We start from the raw sequence: 22511 nt of genomic DNA on the forward strand, positions 1-22511 counted from the left end.
ACAAAGTACCTTCTGGAAGAGAAAATTCTGGTCCTACTCAGAGCTGTACTGTTAAGTAACCTCCTCATTTCTTGTGTAACCCAAATAAATATTGCAGCCCCACGAAGTCCAGTCTAAATACTGCACTATACTCAAAGAAACACACTCTAGCAAACGATGGAAGTGAAAAGGAATCCAGATCTTTACTTTCAGTTCTCAAAAATCGTGAAAGGAAGTCTTGTTTAAAAATCGAGGGACTTCCCTGGTGGTCCAGTGGTTAAGACTCCATGCTTCCATTGCAGGGGACACGGGTTCGATCTCTGGTCCGAGAACTAAGATCCCACATGATGCATGGCATGGCCAAATAAATAAATTAATTAAATAAAATACACAGTTCCACTCTTTAAATCCACTTTCCACTGTTCCTCTTGTTCTACCACTTTCTCACTTGCTGCTTTGATACCTCTTTCTCTCTACCTCCAGACTTTCAATTCCCCATCATAAATGGCCTATGGTGAGGGCCTTTTTCTTTTTCTACTTTTTTTTTTCCTTCAAACTTATCCTATGCTCTCTCCAGTAAATTTCTATCCTTTCTTTTTCCCTACCCTTCAATCTCTTATCTGGTTCTCCTCTCCAACAATTCCCACAATGTGGCTGATAAGGCTAGGGTGGAGATGAGGGCATGGGGCCTGGGGTGGGGAGAAGTAAGGAATTTAAAGATGCTCTGAATACTCACACATTCATAACTTTTGCCCTTATTCTAACATCTTTAATTACCTTATTCCTCTGGTGTCTCCTTTTCAATTTCCAACATATTCAAGTCTCTTATCATCCTGAATAATTCCCCCAAATTTCCTTAAAATCCAATCTTTCATCCTAATCCTCAGACTCAGACAAACCCATAAAAATAGTTCACTCATGCTGCCCTCACTTTCTAATCTTCCTTTTTTTTTTTTTTTTAAATCCCACTGAAGCCTGGCTTCCAGACCTGCTTAGATTACCAGTCACCAAATTTAATGGCCTTGTTTCAGGCCTTAATCTACTTGACTCCTCTGAAGGCTTAGCATTCTTTTCTGAAACTTTCCTGTTTCTGTCTCCCCAAAATATTTTGTGTGTATTTCTCCAATTACTTTTTCTTAGACCTCTTCTCTTCTCTTCTTACCATACACACATTCCAGAGTATAATTTCAACCATTTTCTGGATGAGTCCCAAATCTTTAACTCCAGACAACCTTTGCTAGAGAGTTACCAGAGGCCCCTTAGAGTCTAATGAAAGACATCAACACCAGGAAGAAGAAGAAAAAAGACAACTAGGCAACAAGTATACTAAATTTTATATTTATATTTGTTTTCTCAGGCTTTACAAACTCCCTGAAATTCACCCGTAGACAATCTGCCAATCTGCTCCAGATGATAGACTCAACTACTTATTAACATCTAGAGCTAAATCTTCTTTAGGTTCCATAAGTTTGGTCCTTCAGGTAATCAGTGTTTCCTTGGACTCCTTTCTTCATCAAAGCTATATCGAGTTCCTCCCAATTTCACTTTTAATTAAGGGCATCACTATTATCCAATGGATCACAAGCATAATTCACGATGTCCTTCTTTCCCACACAAGATATACCAATATGGCACCAAGTCCTGATAGTTCCTTGGAAACACTTCCTTTTTATCTACTATATTTGTCATTTCATTCTTCGTATTCTGGAATATTACCTTGTCCTCCAACATTTCGTTCTAGATTTCCCCCACCATAATTCATCTATACATTGTCAGCAGAGTCGTCTTTCTAAAACACAGGTCTAATTCCATGCTTTTGATGGCACCTTATTGCCTTGAGCAGGGGTCACAGAATCAAAGGCCCATAGGAGTCAGAAAAGGAATATAAATCAGTGAAGCAATCTGGGTCAGAAAATAGCTGAGAGGCATGGTGACTGTGGAGACAGATGCCACTTAGTTCTTGCCATTTGAATATAATTGGCTCTAATTATTTAAAGTGTGATTTAGGAAAAACCATCAAGCACCATGAGGGGTCTGATGCCTTATCCTCCTACATTTAGCCTGCTACAGTTTCATAGATGCTGGTGGAACACAAGAGGGATAAAAGACATTATTACTTAAGGTCATAGCAACGACCAGTGTCAGCATGTCTCCTGGTTCCTGAAGTCCAATTCCCAAAAGGTTACATGAAGAGGGTCATGAGAACCTGCATATGTAGTGGGTTGTGTTACGGGAGAGGAACCTTGGGCTTTGGAACCTGAGCATTTTATAATGGACGGTACGCTTGTCTGCCCTCTACTCTAGAAGGGGACACTATCTCTAGCTTCCAACTCTGTTCACTATACGAACATCCTTGCAAAGATAGTACGGAACAACAAAGGCCATCAGTGCTTCTGCTTGTGTGATGTGCAGAGACATGAGAGACCCATGAAGAATTATCTCTCAACAACAACAGCAAAGATGTGTTTTTGCAGCAGATCTGATCTGTGGGATTTGAGTCTGTGACCTATGGTATAGAGCCAAGGTCATCATATGACAGCCTGCAGGCTGGTCATTTATTTTTGTAAATAAAATTGTATTGGAACACAGCTGTATCCATTCATTTACTAGTTGCCTATGGCTGTTTTTGTGCTACCAAGGCAAAGCTGAATAGCTGCAACAGAGACCAATCTTGAAATATTTACTCTCTGACCGTTTAAGAAAAAAGGCTACTTTTTTCTTTATTGTCCGATGGTATAGAGGATAAAATATAAGCATGTGATCTAAACTGCTTTAATCAAACACTTGAATCAACGATTCATTCATTCATTCACTAAACAAATATATTTTGTAGAGTTACTATTATCAGACATGGTATAAGATGTTGAGGCCACTGAAACCAAAAATGTGGCTCTTATTTTGTAGAGACTCCAGACCTAATGAAGGACACGGTCAACAGCATAGTGAAAATGATATAACATGGACTTCCCTATGGCAGCTGTAACCACGTGGATTTATGGGAGTCCATAGGAGGGGCACTGATGCGGGCCAGGAGAGTCAGAGAAGCTTCCTAAAGGAGAGAGTCCTCAAAGATAAGGAGGCTTCCCTAGATGCAGAACGAAGTAAGGGAAGTCCAGATACAGGAAGCAGAGTGTACAAAAGCTTGGAGATTTGAGAAAGACGATACCACCGGGCCGATGTGCTTGGTAGAGAGAAAACGTCAGGTGCAAGGAAAGGCAGCAGGGGTTAAGGAGGAAGGGTTTGGTAAGTGAGTGGGGTCAGCCTGTGAAAGGCTTTGACTGCCTTGTGGAGGAGTTTTTCTTGCAACCATAAGAGCCTTTGAAGTAGAATTATATGGCGTTGTTTGGAGGTTAGTGAAATTGCAGGTAGAAAGTCCAGTTAGGATACTGTGGCATTGGCTCAGACAGAAAATAATCAGCACCAGAATAAAGCAGCAGGGGGAGGAGTAAGCAGTAGGAAAGGAGAAGAGGGGACAGGATTAGATGTTTACATTTCCCCATGCACCCTGTTCTCCAGCCACATCAAATTATTTACCTTTCCTTGATTTCAACTTGCTTTTGTGTGTGCGCACGTGTGTGTGTGTGTGTGTGTGTGTGTGTCTGTGTCTGTGGGTCTGTGTGTGTGTCTGTGTCTGTGTGTTCGGGGGAGAGGGAGCTCTTTACATACTTGGAGTCTCCACAGGACGATAAGCAACCTAAAGGCAGACATCTTACCTTGATCATCATTATATTCTTAAAGTACCACAAAGTTCTTGGTACTCAATGGATGCTCAGTACATACCTGGTGAATGAGTGAATGAATGCAATTTTACCTTCTTTCCTCCTCATTCATAAAAACTCCGCTCAAAAAAGAACTTCTCCTTATGGAGCTAAATTCCCCTTTCTCTCCTGCTACTTTCATCAGAGTATAATACTACTAGAGTAGGTTGCATTATTACATTAAATCCGAGGGAGTAGTGATGGAGAATTTTAGAACTCACAAGGGAAGTTTTATTCTTTTTCCTATCCTTAGTGCCTGACACAGTGCCTAACACATACTACATAGCCATTGCCTAATTAATGTTCATAAAATGAACATGTATTTAGACTTTAAAGGATTGATCTCTGATGAATCCATCATCTTTCTAAACAGTTCAGACTGACTATTCATCATTCTATTTGGTAATCCAATCCCTGATTTGGTTTTCAACTTTGATATATCTTTAGCCTGGCAACAATCTAACTGTTGGGCTGTATAGAGCTGATCATAGCCCCACTATTGCTGTGCCTGATCAAATGAGTAGAAGTTTAATACAGTGTACATTTCAGACAATTTGGATGGCGTCATGAAGGCTAAGAACCATAACAACAAAGAATAAAAGCAGTTACTTGTTTGTGTTCTAATTGTATAGGCACTGTTTAAGCTACCATCTGCAAAATTAGAATGATAGTAAGTTTTTCCTGAGTATAAATAGTACGTGGTTAGGGGTATTTTGGACTTACAGTGTCTTTTGCCAGCAGTGGTTTGAAGAGTCTTGATGCTGCTGTTCTGTGCTTTTATCCCCTCTGAGAGCACTCCATTTGCCTCATTAACCATAGGACTTGAATTAATATGAATTATTGAAGCTATTTTTTGTTGTCTGCTTTTTTAAAACCATTTGGCTAAACATCATTGTTCCTTTCACAGGAAATGTCGATTAACCCTTTCGGATGATTGTATAAAATAACATAATATTACCAGTTTTTTAAATTGCCTTAAGACAGAGTTAATAATGACATATAGATTAATTATTATGGCCCTTCTTCTCACTTCCATGGGGAAGAAAGAAGTGCTTTGAATATACAAGCAATGGAATTCCTACGTGGTTACCATATATATATATTTTTTACCTTGCTCTATTTTCTTTCTTCTCTCTTTTACACATCCCTCCTCCTATGACCATTCTTATCATGTCACCATCAATCTTGGATTTTATGCTTCTGAACCTTAAAAATAAACCAGGGCATAGTCTTAGACATTCAGCCGCAAGAAAGTTTGGGAAACCTTATCGTTTATCTCATAGCGGAGCTTTAGTCATTCACAATTGACTGGCTAAAGAACCCCATTAGGTATTGTTTGATTTAGATGTATAAACCGGCTGGACCCTAATTGACAACCATTGTCAAGATCTGTACATGCAGAGCGAGTAAACCAGACAGACAGTGGACCTTACGTACTGATTCTTGAATATACATATATCCATGCCTGAGTGTGATCCCATTACACTATCTGTTTTCAGTATCGCATTATCTTCTCCAGTCAATTTTGTTGACTGTGTCTCTCATGCCTGAAGTAAACTTTACAGGAGCAAAGATGAAAGTCACTGCTCTAGGTTGTATATCCTCTCTCCAGAATTCTCAACTTGGAAACACTTAGGTAGGGATGATTCATAGCTTTGTGTTCTAACCTGATCACAAAGGAGACAGTATAAAGAAATGAATCTTGACTCCATAATAGTTGTCATCTGTCTAAACTTCTGAACAGGTTAAAATACTTCTCTCGAGACAATTTCGTCAATTGTAGAAAGTGAAGTTCTATGAAGATTAAATGGGATACTCTATGTAAAGAGCTTAGAAGAGTGTGGGCACATAATATGTCCTCAGTAAATGTTAGTTATTATTTTCTCACATGAACCTTAAGGAAACTTGGGTACTACTGGTTCATGCTGACTTCCAGAGCCGTCAGCAGGCTCTGTCAACTTGCAGTGGGCTTCTCTCAGTCTTCCAGAAGTTTCTGCTTTAGTCTGCAGGTATGACATGGGATCTGATCATATTTAAACATTGAAGGGAGGAAGGAGGGAAGGAAAGGGAAAAAAAACAAACGGGGGAGGGAAGAAGGGAGGGAGGGAGGGAGGGAGATACTTTTTTCTCACAACCTTTAACAGGCTATTGTCAAGAAAGTTTCACCAAATAGTGATTAGCAAACTGTTTTTAGATTTTTGCTAAAATAGTTACAGATGAAACAGAAAGCTATGTTTTAACACATTGCAGTATTGTGTCATGTTTATCTTTACTCAGTTGATTCAACAGTTGGTATTGCCACCATCACCTTATCAATATGCAAAGCTTAGTTTTCCATTTCCAATATGTATTTTAAAAACATATATTAAACATTTCCCTACATATAGCATAGAATTTTTCTTATAATATTGATATTTTAATAATACTTGTGCTTAACCCTGAAACTCTAGTTTTTCCATAACACTGTAAAATCATTTAATATCTTATTATGCAAAACCTATGAAAATTATACCAAAGCAGAAGATAAAACTAAGACTTAGGTATTTCTTCCTGGTTCTAAAAATGAAGTCTTTAGTCAAGAAAAGTTAAGTATGTATATTTACCCATGATATAATTTAGAAAGGAGAAGCAAAAACAATTGTTAGGACTTTTTTAAACTCTCATGATTATTTACTCTGATATTTATAAGCTTTCTTTTTTGAGTGGAGAAAGCTACAATGAGAAAAACCATAGTACGAACTACGAGGCTAAAGTAGACTATTAGGTCTTAGCTTTGGACAAATAAAATACTAAAATTCCGGGCTTCCCTGGTGGCGCAGTGGTTGAGAGTCCGCCTGCCGATGCAGGGGACGCGGGTTCGTGCCCCGGTCCGGGAGGATCCCACATGCCGCGGAGCGGCTGGGCCCGTGAGCCATGGCCGCTGAGCCTGCGCGTCCGGAGCCTGTGCTCCGCAACGGGAGAGGCCACAACGGTGAGAGGCCCGCGTACCGCAAACAAAACAAAACAAAACAAAAATCCCAACTACAAAAGAGACACCTGGTTGTATTTTACAAATGTCATGTCTGTCTAGCAGCTCATAAATATGTCTACATTTAACATTGATATGATATTAAAATTACTTCCAATTTTTAAAAAATGTTTTGACAATGATAACAGCCAAGCTGAAAGTGTTAGGCAAAGTTAAAATAGGCACTGAGAAGACACTTTTCTATTCCTCCTGTTGGTCATTGATATAATTAACTGCCAGCAGCAAAGTTAGATATGTATTCTGTGGCCTTGAATTTGAGTCCAGCTAACTGGCCCCTATGGGGCTAATGCCCATGACTTTGCCTTTTTATACTATACTTAGTAGTACAGAAACATAGATTTTGTTTGGCTCCTAAAGGGTTTGAGCATTCTCTACCTAGTCTTCTTTTAGATACCTATTCTGATTTTTTTCTTTTCTCTCCGTTTTCAAGGAACAAAATTTGGGAATAATTGGTAAGTGCTGATTTGATAAACTTTAAAAAAATCATATAGGCAATTTTTTCCCCTCTCTAGTAACAAAATATCAGAAATACTCGAGAGAAAAAAAGGAAATGTCCTGGCATTCCTAGAGGATGTTGTTCTTTATGCTCCCTTTAGGCTAAGAAATGAGATGCTATTTCTTCTTCCTTGTTCTTAAAAAAGAGAGAGAGTGAAAAGAATAGATCAGGAGAAGCTTCCAGTTTTTCAGTCTTGTTAACGTGCCCTTCCCACCACTACAGAACCCTCACATTTCTCCTCTGTCCTCTTTTTCTCTCACTAGCAACAGTTTCCTGGGGACAGAGACACTGATAGGGAAAATAGGGTCACATTTGGAGACAGTTAGGTGGTATATGTTAATAGCCTCTCTGGATTAGCTGGGATCACCAGTTTCATTCCTCTTGTTATCTATACCCTATGAACTGCAGTCGCCGGGGCAAAACATATTTAACCTGCAGTGACACATTGCCCAGGAGCCATTCAGTATTTATGTCATTCTGAATTTTTATTTAGAAACAATTAAAGCTACTTGGATTTCAAGAATTGTCTTGGTTTCAGGTCAAAGTTTATTGTTAGAAAAAGAATAATCTACAACTTTATCAGCATACAGCTAAAATAATGACTGACTGTAACTTTAAATTTCTAGTTCTCCTTTTTCCTCTCACTACTTTGATCTTCTGCATCTGAAAAGTTTGCACGGATGTGCACACCAAGAACATACGTGGTGAAGGATGTGGACGTGGGTGATGGGGGGGTTTGCAGTACATCTGTACTTGGTAGCAATAAGAAATTCCGATAAGCATCGTTTTCAGAGGATAATCTCATTTATGGAGAACAATAGGTCTGTTTAGTAAAAATATCCATCGATTGAGGTTTTAAAATTTTAGATCCCAACATGTTGCTGAGTTGGAAAAGACAGCAATGTTGTCATTTAGTACTAATGGTCCCATTGAATTTTTGATTCACTGTCATACCTTTGAGCAGTGAAACAATGTCAAAGCACCTTTAAACTGCAAAACGTTGATTATTTCAAATTATTTTCCAATCTTTTACAATGATTCCTTTTCATCTCTGAAAATAAATACTTGTTTATATGATATTTTCATTGACGCCTGAAAATATGAAATCTTTGTAGGACATCACAAGGCAAAACACAAAGTCCACTCAAGTCTGATCCCTTGATATGGACAGAGGTAGACAGAAGCCATGTCCAGCATCACTGGACTTCCTCAAAAAGCCAACTATTACGTGAATAAACTAACCATTTCCAGTGAGGGCGGTGTGCATACAGCATGGAGATGGACTCCCTCTCTTAAAGTTTAGCTAGGCTGTTTTCATAGAAAGAATAGAAATTCATCTGAGTTATTTATGTATTGCCACGTTAAACTGATATATTTGGAAATAAGGAAACAGTAATTTCATGAGAATCCAGGCATAGCCATTCAGTTATATGACCTGACAGCTAGGACTCAGAGAGAAACAGAGTTTAGTAACCAGATGTATCCATGACCATCTCCAGCACCCCCAGAGCAAGTGTTCGTGACTCATCTACTCTTCCTCCCAGGGAGCAATGATTAAGAGTCTGCATATTTGCTTCTCTCTGTGTCATTATCAAATAGGTCATTCTTTCGTGTATATATATATATATACATATAAATATATGTACTTAAGTCCTCTGCCTACTGATAGTTTCTACTTCCACATCTTACTCAGAGTTATTCACCATACTCATCTCCCTCATAACTTCAGCTTTTCATGAACTCTAGGAACTCTCTCATTACTTATTTTTAGTTTTAGCCCTCACTGCTCAGTCTGGTTCTCTCTGTACTTCCTATTACAAATCCTAAAAAGAAGAATTTTAGGGACTTCCCTGGTGGCACAGTGGTTAAGAATCCGCCTGCCAATGCTGGGGACAACGGTTCGATCCCCGGTCCGGGAAGATCCCACATGCCAGGGAGCAACTAAGCCTGCGAGCCACAACTACTGAGCCCGCGTGCCGCAACTACTGAAGCCTGCATGCCTAGAGCCCGTGCTCTGCAACTAGAGAAAGCCCGTGCGCAGCAACGAAGACCAACAAGCCAAAAAAAAAAAGAAGAAGAATTTTAATTGCTCATTTTTTAAAATGTCGGTCCTCATCATTAGTTCCTAACACACAGGGCCAGCACTGACTCAATCAGTTCTGGCTTATGGGGTCTGCACTGGGCTGGCTCTTCAGCCCGGGCTGTGGGCCAGAGCATTTCACATAAAAGAGTCTGAAATATCTAGAACATCTTGTCTCAAACTATTGTCCTTTTAACCCACCATGTTCCCTGAATTAGTCTTTCCATTAGGCAAAAGTGTTATCTAAAAGAAATAACATATCAAATTATTATCAGCCATAAACCCCCAACTCGAATAAATTGATGATACAGGCACCTGGCAAGGCCCTGAGAGAACAGGTAACATTGGAACATTGGTAAGAGTTTATGGAAAAGATATTCAACTAGGTATCAGGAGACCTGAGTATTAGTTCTGTCTCTGCCATGAACTGAATCTCCAGTTGGGCAAGTTGTTTAACCTTTCAAGGACTTGGTTCTGCATCTGCAAATCTGGGGGAAGGGCTACACAATTCACAAGGTGGTCCCCAACCTGAAATTCTAGGAGTTCCCATCATGAGGTTTGAGGTCAGAGTAAATATGCAACATGATGAAGGCAGTAGCCCTCACAGGAGGTTTCGTGTGAAAAGAGATCACAGTAAGGATGAAGGCATATCGTGAACGGTTTCCTTGAGCTGATGTGTGCTTGCAGGTCTAGGCTGAGTCGAGGCCAAGCCTGTTGACTGTAATCGACACAATAAAATAGTTGAGGCAGGGCTGAGAGAGTCAAAGTCTGAAAGAATAGATTCCTAAGGGAATGAAAGTCAAGCTGTCAACCACTTCCAAAGATGCCATAACTTCCGTTAGTGAGGATACCTACTCTTTGGGAGTCAGGAATGTCTACAATCCTTTAATTGATGATTTGATTTATCTTTACATTCCCCTTGTTCCCCTTGTTCCACTTTTTGGTGTCTATGGTGGGATGAACCCCCAAGAATCTAGATGTGAATGAAATTGGAATGACACTGAAAGATCAATATGTAACCTGAGAATAGACATGCAAAGTCATGGGAAAGAGGCAGAATGGCTCCCAGGCCAGCAAACTCCATGATCATCTGACTGAATATATGAGATCCAAAAAAAGACTACTTCCCTTAGAAGGCAAGTTGCTAATCACAAGCACATGGCCATGGGTGAGTGTCATAGGCAACTCTGGCTCTTGTGCTCATCTGAGCACTATCCCGAGGAGAGAGAGTTTTAGTCAGTGGACTTGCACTATTCGAGATTCATTAGCAAACTGGAGAGAAATGCCAGGAGTTGAAGCAAAAGGACTTTGAGTTTTTTGGACTCTCCGAGAATTTATTAGAGATCGGTATATGGCCATTCTGGCTTTGTACCTAGATCCTTAAGTCCTTAATCAGGGTGCGTTTAACCCTAAGAGATATATTTTCATTTGATGTGATAGAAAAAAAATCAAGTTTTGTCCTACAAGCCTAAGGACCAGACACTGGGTGGTGATACATTGACCAAAGTGGTGGATACTACACTGAGGTCTTCAACATAGAACAATGTAAGTAAATTCAGATAGTCTTCCTATGGTGATCATCTAGCATTTACGTGCCCTCAGGTCATTCCCATACTTAAAATTTTTCAGCATTTCCACATTTTCACTTAGAGTAAAATCCAAACTCCTTACGTGCCCTACGAATTTCTACCTCATCTGCCTGCGATCTCATCTTCTCTGACTCTTCCCTTCACTTGTATCACTCAAGCCACACAGCTCTTCTTTCTGTTCTGATAACATGTCAAGGTTGCCTCTGCCTGGGAGCCTTTGAACTTACTATTCTCTTTGCCTAGAATTTTTTTCTCTAACATTTATGTGGCTTGCTTCTGCTCGTTATTCAGGCCTTAACTCAAATATAATGAGAAGGTTTCTGTGACACCTCTATCTGATATAGCCCCTTCTCTCTACTCCAGCTCATTTGTTTTTGAAACATTTTATTTATGAAAGCTAACACTATCCAAAATGATTGCATTTATTTCTTCTTCCTTTTTAAAAATCTATTTCCCTCACTAAAATATATATTCCATGAGAGCAGGATCTTTTCTGTCATGCTTGTTACTGTATCCTATACATATGTAACACTAATTTTAATGAAGATAACAGAGTTATACTTGCATAGGTATACTCTGGCCATTATCTAATTAGCATAAGTATCCCATATCAAACTCACTGGTTTATCTCAGTCAGATGGTGACATTCCCATGGGATTCAAAAATAGTCCTGATTTTTAGGACAAAATAAATTTGTTTAGGTTGTGCTTCTCTCCAGAGCATTAGTCCAAAGCCAGCAGATGTTGAGCACTACAGAAGGTGTATTTCCTACCTGGAGGCCAGAGGCCATTGCAAACATTTGATTTATTAGGAAATACATGAATCAAAATAGCTCTGCTGATAATGCCAGAACCAAGGCTAAACTGGGAAGTCTTTCATATGTTTTTAGTTGGGTGGATAACTTGTATATGACTTATACAAAAAAGATTCGGAGTAAACTTTTCTAATTCTAACATCACTTTGCATTTCAGGGGTTGAGGAGGCAGTGTGCCATAGTGGGAAGAGTTCAGACTCTGGAACAATAGAGCTGGGTTTGACTTCAGCTCTATCTGCTGTGTGCCCTTGGACAAATCCTTCCATTCTTCCTGAGTTCCAGTTTCCTCATCTGTAAGGTGGGATTAGTAATGCTTACATCCCAGAGCTGCCTTTAAGGATGTAAATAATACATAAAGTGCCAGGCACGTGATAGACACATGTTGGCTTGTAGCCACCATTATTAAAAAGCCTTTAAAGCCTTGCCTGGTATTGTGTTTTAATATTTGTTTTATTTATCTGTCTTCAGGTTATAGTGGTTGCTTCTAGGAACGTCAAGTTATGGTTGGTCATGGGAAGATAGGTAACGAGAGAAGAAAGGTAAAAAACTACATCACAGTTGAGGATTATTTGAACTGGCAGTGGATCCAAGGTGGCGGTGGGACTACGGTAGCTGGCATTCATGTGTATATACTAAGGAACTCCAGTATTTACATGGCCCAGTTGCTTGCTATTCCATTCTCCTTTCGCTACTTCATCTTTCTATTGCGTATCTCTTTTCCTGACCTCGTGCTTTCTGCTAACAAATGGACATCGTTTCCTCGCAATTTCAGGTCACCATGACCCTGCATCTCCAGACACCACCTTCCCCATTTTGACCTGTCCTCTGCTTCCTACCTCTTCAGTCTTATGTGCACCTTCCACATCCTGCTAATTGCTTGGTTCTTGATTTTGCTATTCAATTCTGGGAAGGGACTCAGATTGATCTTACTCAAACTTTATTACGAAGCCATGCCACCATTCTCTGAATAGTCAGATGTTAGTTTGATCCACCTAAAATTAACAAGTGCATATGTCAAAATAAGCAAATATCAGCAATTTCATGTGGTATGACTTAATATGTGATGTCTCTGGTGAGGGACCTTTGCTAGAGCCAAGGGTGAGGTGGTGTCATGTAGAACACAAACAAACAAGAACAATAATTTCTTAACGAGTCAGTTCATGCCATGTAGAACTGGGTATGGCTGGGGCAGGCATTGTGATTAGCTTTTTAGCAAAATATTCAATCATTTGTATTGCCTGAAATTTTAGACCCAGAAGGGACCTTAGAGACATTTTATTTAGTCCAACCCTTTCACTTTAGAGATGAAGAATCCAAACCTCAAGTTGATAAGTCCCATGTGACACACAGCAAGTTAAAAGTTGGAAAATTAAATCAGTGAAAGAACATTGAAAAGAAATTGGGTTATTTACTTTGGAAAAATGTCTGAGTGTACAAAGATGAATAAAAGACAAACCAATCTAATGGAAGTATCACCATCTTGTAGGGAAAAAATTAATTTTAATACATTAAGAGAAATGCCATAATAAATGTATACACAGGGTCAAGATGCCTAATTATGGGGTTGGGAGACTTAGGGAGATTTTTCTAGAAAAGCAGATGTCTGAACTGAGACTTGAGGAGTTGAGTCATTGTTACACAGTTGCAATTGTGAAGCACGTTCCAGAAGGTATATTTCTGAGTGAGCAGAAAGTGTATTTTGTGGGAGTGCAGTGTTGGAGGACACAGTAGGTTGGGCCATAGGTTGTCTAAGGGAAGGTTCGATGTCTCTCCTGCCTCTCTCTCCTGATCCTCTGCATAGTTTTTTCCTCACCTCTGTTATGTTCACCTCCAGTGAATCTTAAAATCATGTTGCATTCTATCTTTCCGATCAGAATAACAGTGTGAAAATAATAACAGTTGTTCAAGAGCATGAAGAGTAGTGGAAGGTAACCGATTTGAAATTTATCAGTTAATTCATGAGACACACGTTGTCTGTTTCATTTGGGGGTGCCCAATAAAATCTGCCTTTGCCCCCTGTTCTTGAGGGTGCCGTCATTTCTTCGGTGGTCACTTTAAATGGTATTCACCTCTTCTCAGGTGTTTGCAATCTAGTCCAAGACGTCATTTTCATACTTAATAAGCACACTTTCAATTCCTTCTCCCAGTCCCAAAGCCCTATAAGACACTACTCAATACTTCCCTCTCCCCCAGGATGACACCAAGCCATTGACTACTCTTCGGGTACTCCCCTTGAGCTAGCCACATACCACCTACTTTAGTGTGGTTCGTACTGTGTATTCTTAATGCAGCTGCTTTTTTCCCCTCTGTTTGTGTGACTCAGGTTATAACAAATGATTCACGGGAGGAAAATCAGTAGTCTGTGTTCTCAGAGGGTCGCACCACAAATAAAAACCCAGAAAAGCCCATGTAGATTCCAAAAAAGCAATTATAAAAGTACAATATTTTGAACTCACTGTCTAACAAAACCCCAAATGAGCACTTATTGAAAAAGCAAGAATTTTACATAGGCATTTACATTTTCCACTTTCCCCTCTTTTTACGGATTAAAAAGTAAATCTTTGCCAAAAATAAGAACTCATTCAGAGGGAGACAAGAAGGAAAAGCTGAATACCAAGCATTATTCAAGGCAGGAAAGAGTTTGATTCGATACATTTTACCCTAAATTTAACTACAGAGGTCAACATTTAAATGTAGTGAGGGATTCAGAATCCAATCTTAAGCAAAGTTTTCAAAATCTACCAAATCTTTTTTGTTTTGTTTTTTTCTTTAATTTCGTTGGAATATAACACTTTTTTGTCATTTCTGTTTATTGACGAAAATTAATTTGCAAAGGAATTTAAATCAACATCAAAGGGAGAGGGACAGGAAGAATTTACAGGCTGAGATTAGCACTCCAAAGGAAAGAAAGCAGAATACAGCAATAAGCTCCCATTCTTGGTAAGCTGTAAATGCTGCTCTGCTTTTAAAATTCCCTAACAAGGTGAGCGAAACCATTCCAAGAACACTATTGTCAAGAGACACCTTTGAACTGATCTATCCTGAAGAATAACCCCCAGAAAGGTAGAAAAAAAAAATAACTTTCATATGTTTGTGGCCACACAGTGCAGCTCTGACTTCTGAACATTTTTCCCCAATTATTTTTGTAAAGTATTGATCGCAATTTAATTTTGTAGTCCCAACATGAGAGGCGCTTCATGCTGAAATGTCTCACAGGAGATTGTAATCAGGGTCTAGCCTGAAGGTGAAGCGTTCGTACATAGGTTTTACTCCATTTCTCCACTCTTCATCAGCTAGGGGATTGGAGCACAGGGCATTCTCAGGCAGATTAATTTTTGACGATGGGATCGATGGAAGATGTTTTTTCCTCCTGACATTGAGTCATCTAATTTGCTGTTTATCTTTGGCTTATTGAGTTTTGAGCATTGTTAAATCATACCTTTCAGCTGTTTAATTTCATATGTGAATTTTGCATTCCCCTCTTGTACTTTGGCATAACTCTTTTACCTAAAATGAGCAGGCTGATGGGCCTTTTTTGACACAGGGTTACTGCTTTCGAGTCTGTTAAGTACTCCAAGGTAATGTTATGGTACTTTCTAGCCTTTTTTTCTTTGCTTGTGGCCATAGATCAGTTCACCTCTAGGGAAATCATTACTTGCCATCATTATTATCCCCAGCACCTTCATCTGTTCTCCCTTGTTTCCTGACTCCATGGCTTGATGAAGTACCTAGATGTTCCAACACCTTATCTCAGGTCTCATAATTAACCCCTTCACGGGCAGAGGAAATCATTTTTCCTGTGAAACGCTCCCTCTAGTTGAACATTGGGGCTTCTTTATAGTAATCACAGCAGCTTTCAGAGTTTCAACTCTATCTTTGCAGTAAGATGTGAATTTTGTAAGTGTGCTGATAGCTATAAGAAAAATATTTTCCACATAGAGAAATTTAGCCTCCTCTAACCTTTTTGCTCCCCTCTTTTTAAAGGTAATCAAGCTGTATCTCCAGACAACGCCTTATCTATACATGCTGAACATTTCCCATCGTGGGGATCTTATATCACATTTGTCATTCTACCAATTTTCATGAGCGTACTCGTAATTATCTAGAAATTAATAAAATATAAAAGGGTCTCTTTTAGCTTGAAAGGCATGTAACATATTTTAAACTTGGAAACATTTTAAAATGTTAACAGAATATACTGCTAGATTTGAATTTAACATTGAAACAATCTGTTAGGTTTTATAATGCAGTAAATAAAAAATCCTATTCCATACTCCAAACCACTTATGGATTTGATTGAACACAGAGATGTTATTCCTATTATCATGAAAAGATCTCAAGACCAACCCTCAGTAAAACCAATTCCTGCTCTCTGACTAGTTGGATTTCCATGAGAAAGTCATCACATCTCTTTGGTTCTCTGTTTCCTTAACAGTAAAATTAGGGAGTTTCTTCTAGATCTAAAACATATCATCTGTGACATATTACTCTGTAGTGTTACATACTTATCCACCTCTATCTATAACTCAAGACCTCACTTAAATTTCACCTGCTTCCTGAAGCTTTCTTTCCTACCTCTGCCCATATTGGACTCCCTATGTGTATAATCATAACCTCTTGTTTGGGCATTGTTTTTGTATTAGTTTTGGTAATGCTTTTTGGTAATTAAAAAATGTTTCATGACTGTATATTATAAAAAGGACCTATGATTCCATTTTATTTGTTATTCCAAAATCCTTAAAAAATGGCCAATATTTACTTTTTGAGGATGCATTTGATTTTTGGAAAAAGCACAAATTTATTAGTAGGTATTCCTATAATGAACGTGAATAATCAAGACTGGAAACTTACTCTTCAGGTAAACCTCTATATTATTTAAGTTTCTTACTGAAATTGATAATGAATACAATTACAGGGGAGGAGATCTCAAAATGCTTTGAGCTATGGCAGAGTCGTTAGAATAAGCATATAGTCTGATGAGGTACTACTTTGGAAAGCAATTTCTATTTTGATATAATAATAATTATTATAAAGGTTGATTATTATTATAATAATAAATATAATAATATAATTATCTAATTGTTTTGCTAATCAGCTTCATGTCCTTGTAGTCGTATATGATATGTCTTGTCCTAGTAAGTTACAAAGTCTTTCTAGGCAAGAAAGTGGTATTAATCTTTGAACATTTACCTTGTAAACATTTCAAGTTTTTCCTTAGTTCAGACTTTAAATTGCTGTTAAAGATTCAATCAACTGAAATTTGCAAGAGTGTTTTTGTACTTCCTTAGCTGAAACCAGAGATGAGAATGAGTTAGCATTAAAAAAATGAGGAAATGAATTTTCTGCTCCACAGGAGAATGTATGAATTACACATGTAAATAAGAATTCACAAATTAACATCCATATCTACAAACATTAATGTAGGTTAATGTCTTTATGAATCATACTGCAATACTTCTGTCCAAAATGTTTGGAAACAAGTTTGGAAAAGAAAACAGCTGGAAGCAAAGTAATAGTCTGTTTCCCCAAAGTGTCTTTTTCCTTAGGATCTGAATAAGTTGTGGAGGTTGAAGGAGAATATTGGGCATATTAATCATGCTTGAGGCCAAGGTTTGGCCATCAACTCCCTGCATAAAGAGAAGTTCCCTGGTGATGTTGACCATATCAGTTCATCAAGTCCAAGTCCTTGCCAATCAGATACTAAACACACGAAAAACAAGATCAGAGGGAACAGACAAAACCTGTTAAACTTGTCTGGCTGTTTTCTAGCATTCATAAAACAGTAATGATAAGTTTGTTTGTTCAAAAATCAAAACCTAAACTTCTAAGACATTTTAACTCCAATATTTTGGCCTTCACTTCCAGTATATTTTGCAACTATTGTACAGATCTAAATATTCTGTAAAGAGCTTACATATTTATATTATGTATAGTAAATATGCCAAAGTAGCATATTCATATCATAGTAGTATAACAGTCCTGACAATATATAACTAGGATAAATATTAATAATAAAATTATCATGGAAATATTTAATTTATTGAACTTTTGTTAATGTCCTTAAAACAAACTCTGTGCTGAATATCATCTAATCATCACTGCAACCCTGGAGGTGGCTACTGTTATTATAGTCATTTTATAGATGCGGAACTTTATCAGGAATGGACCTTAAGGATGATGGAACCCACTCTATAAGCGAGAAATATAAGACCCCCAAAAGCAAAGTGATTTACACAAAGCTACATGGCCAAGTCTCAGGTTAAAACAAGGATCTCCTCACTCCACTGGAATATTCTTTTTACTCTGTCATCCAGTCTCCTAGTGTGTTATGTTGCTTAGGAGATAGTGTAAACTTTTGTTTGTGATTAGCTCATCATCTCACTGAAAGAAATTAGATTGTGCATGACAACTAGCCTACAGAATGTCGTTTAGATTATCTTCTTTGGAAAAAAAGGAAACTCACAGTAATCATGTTAAAGTTATGATACTACGTATGTTTTCCTGTTTAAAAGTTACAAACATGATTTTATTTTCATTAGCAAGGCCTGGCCATAAAAATATTTTTACTCTATTTACCATATTTTATTTACCATAAATTAAGGAGTTATAATAACAACCAGGTCTTAGGACAAAAGTCAAGGAGGGATAAATCTGAACATTGGTTTAAAGAGACTTGTGAGGGGGACTTCCCTGGTGGCACAGTGGATAAGATTCCATGCTCCCAATGCAAGGGGCCCGGGTTCGATCCCAGGTCAGGGAACTAGATCCCACGTGCATGCCACAACTAAGGAGCCCGCCTGCCACAACTAAGACCCAGCGCAACCAAATAAATAAATAAATATTAAAAAAATAAAAAATAACAAAATAAAGAGACTTGTGAGGGAATTCCCTGGTGCCTGGTGGTGCTGTGGTTAGGACTTGGCACTTTCACTACCGGGGCCAGGGTTCCATCCCTGGTTGGGGAACTAAGATCCCAGCCAAAAAAAAAGCCTTGTGAAAGGTGAGCTAGAAAGGGAGAAACCCTGTTTTAAATGCCGGAATGTAGAACAAGTGAGTCTTGAAGGCTCTAAGCCTAGGTCTGACATAGCTGCCACAGTTGGTGTGTTAAAATCATGTTTTACTCCTGCTCCAAAAACCCCCACCTCTATTGTGACCAGGGACTCAGGTTCTAAAAGAGCTGAGTCATGATCTGTGATCAACTGTTGCTGCATCCATCCTCATCTACATCCATCTCACGGAGAGGATTTCCTGGGCTGTGAGGCTATCTAGCTCTAGGATAGAACTGAGAATGGCAGTACTTCATTCTGAGTTCATTGCACATCAGTAAAAATATCTCTCCAGGCCCATTTTTAGGTGCCTGGTGTAATGATGGTGTTATTTGTTTCAGCCCTTCTGTGACATAAATTATGCCCACTATCATCTATCTAGTCTCTCCGTATATATTAAATAACAATGAATTTTTCAAAAGTGCACCAAAAGAGGAAAAAGAATAAATTCTAAAGTCCTGGATAATCCACAACATCATAATTAGCTCTTTAATAAATTAGAGGCAATTGTATTTTGTAAGACCAAACCGTATGAACCTAATAGCCTCTTGTCTTGCATTAACATCATATTAAAAAAAATTTTGGAACTCTGATAGGCCATGGTCAGGTTCATTGCATGAAAATTTTGAATAAGTCTAAGAAATTGAACATGGAAATAGTAGGTTACATAACAATGGAGCAGCAAGAGATTATGAACCAAGATGTTAAATTTGGGTAATTTGGCCATATGTAACCTATTCCAATCACGGCTCCACCAGCCATCAGTGACGTAAAATGCAGTGAGTTCTGGAATCTTTTGACTTGGTGAATACTTTATTGGATCGCTAAGACTATCAAACTTCAGGTATACATTCAGTGGGAAGAAGAAGCCATCAGGGCGGTACATCCCGTCCCATCTTTATCTCTCCTTCATCTTGCCTGTATGCCTTGCACAGAGTCTTCATTGTGGCCCTTCTCAGTAATCCTGGAACCTGAACCAGCCTTTGTGGTCTGGCCCAGCGCAACAACCTAGCACATACATCACCTTATTTGATTCTTCCAAACAGTACACGGGGCAGGCAGGAAAGGTGCTATTATCCTCAGTTTATTAAAAAGGAATGTAAGGCTCAAGGAGATTATGTTATTTACATTTGTAGAGCCCGGAAATATATGAGATAAACTCAGATTCGGGTCTTTTGAATCTTATTCCTGTGCTCCTGTGAAGAAGGGTTGATTGAGCTGCTTCCTTTAGAATGGGCAGGTACTATAGACCTAGCCAAGTGGTGAATTAACAGTATAATTAATTCCAGAACATTTTGGCTTGTTTTATCCCTACAAAGCAATGTTCACCTTTTTTATTCTGTGGGCTAACCCATAAATTTTCACTGGCTGCACTGCCGTGTTCAGTGCCTACTTGTCCATAGTCAACCACATATATATCATCATGTGCTAAATATAACTCAAGATACAGTTCTATGGGGAGGAGTTTTGGAAGGGAATTTATATAGAGAGAGTTGATTTACAGAGTTTAAAGATATTGGGAATAAAAATAAAAACAGACGGTCCAAATAAACTAAAGATAAGACATATACTCTTAAGAAGGTTATCATACAAGAAAGAAAAATATCTAGTATTTATGAAACGTTGTTTTCTCCTCCCTAATGTCATATATCTAGGCAGCTAGCCATCTGCCTGTTCCCTTGGAAATACTATCAATTTATGATGGCTTAATAGCCACGGATGACGAATTTTACTTTACAATCATTTTGTCTTTGATAAGTGGGAAAGCCTAATACAAGACACACTAGGTAAAAGGATAGGAGGGACTATACATTTTAGTGCTAGCAATACACTCAAGGTCAACAATACTTAGTGAGGCCTGTTATGTGAATCTCTTCATCACTTGGTCTAGAAAGACATCTATGCTTGAATGAAAAGTGTAGTTTGGGTAGTTTGCCACGAAGAATAGGAGTGTGAGGCCCCCAAGAAGAGTTCATGTAGATTGGAGAAAGGGGTAAGCCTGGGTAGAAGGGTGAACATCATTTTGATTTAATATCTATCTGACACGGGACCGATTTGAAAAATAATCAACTACTTGGCTAGGTCTTTATGGATAATTAGACTTCATTGGAAGTTGAAAGTCAGTGAGAGCTCTTAGCCTTAATGATTCAGGGAGATAAGGGGCCCAAATTGACCTGAATCCCACACCGTTTATTAATCCACCTAACCTCGTTTGTTCTACATATGACCACCAATTTGGGGACATTTTCTGCTTTTCTTTGGCTCTTTTCCCCTTTAGTGCTACTTTATATACAGTTTCTTTCTTAGTGTCTCATTCTCTTTCTCTCTCCTGCCCACCAATTCTTGGACAATGACTTTCATCTTTCCTAAGGCATCCACACCACTGTGGCAAGGCTGACTTCCTTCACTATAAAGATTACTCAATATTCTTAATAGCCCACTGGTCTCCTTATCTAGCAACCCAGTGATATTCTGCTAATTCAAGCACCCAGAGACAAGTTTTTGATGTAGTACCTTCTTTCTAATTATACTCGGAGGCTTAGTTAAAATGTTAACTTTTCAAAAAGACTGTCTATGACTGTAGTGGCAGAATTAAGTACTACTCCTTCTTCTGGGAGTAACCGGGTGACACAATTCTGTGAAGGATTATACGGTATTTTATAAATTTTAATATACCTGTCTTCACAAATAAAGAGGGAACTTCTACAGACAGGGGCCAAATCTCCCCCATGCATATAATGCCAGCACCTAGTGAGGCAATGAATATGAGTAGAAAGAACTGCTCAAACTTCTTCTGTTAAAAATCATGAAAAACAGAAGATTGAGACCAGTTATTCTTCTCTAGGCAAAGTGTTTGGGCCTGTGTTATTTGTTAGAACATAAATGAGTTGGCATTTATGCTTATGGAATAAGTTGGAAATCTATAATTGTAAATTCATGCTGATTTTAATGAAATCAAAACTCAAAGTGTGAAACCATCCAAATAAATATAATTTTCCCCAAACTGCTTTGATATGAAAAAGACTCTTTGGCATAGCTCCAATTAACTATCTTAGTCACCCACACAGAAGCAAAAAGCCTCCCTCCATCTGATTATAAGTTTCTGCAAATAGCAAAAATGCTCAAAGCATTCCTGGTTCTTCTCTCTGTATGTGCATTTTCCCGACCTGGAGCAAGTAGAATGGACTGATTCTGTCATTTGCATAGACAGATCTGATATATGTCTCACTTTTCAAGCTTTACAAGTCCTATCGAATATGGTTTTAGTATTAAAAAGAAATCATATAAAATATATTCATAAACGTGACATTTTTATACCTAGTCCAGTATTTTATGGCCAAGGCGTGTATTCATAGTTTAATTATAATAGATTAAATGACACTATTGGTGTGTTCTAGTCTGCAGTTCTTAAGTGTAGTTTTTAAGTGTCTTTGTTTTTTAAAATGTCAAGCTTTGGTTTCACAGTCTCCCACACTTTGCCCACTACTGGTATCCCTGCCTCTGTTAATTGTTCCAAACACCTGCTACAAACTCAGCCCCTGAACAAACAAAAACTACAGGGAACTTGACAGCAAAACAAACATATACAGATATAGGAGTTTTATAGAGCCTGCCCTCTTACTAAATGTGTAAACACTCAGACTGAAAAACGAGATTGTCTACAGATGTACCTCCTGGCAAATGAGAGAGAAGTTCCCCACCGAGGCCAGTTTATGGAGGC

This window comes from Physeter macrocephalus, chromosome 6, assembly GCF_002837175.3.
Source record: "Physeter macrocephalus isolate SW-GA chromosome 6, ASM283717v5, whole genome shotgun sequence".
NCBI lineage: Eukaryota > Metazoa > Chordata > Mammalia > Artiodactyla > Physeteridae > Physeter > Physeter macrocephalus.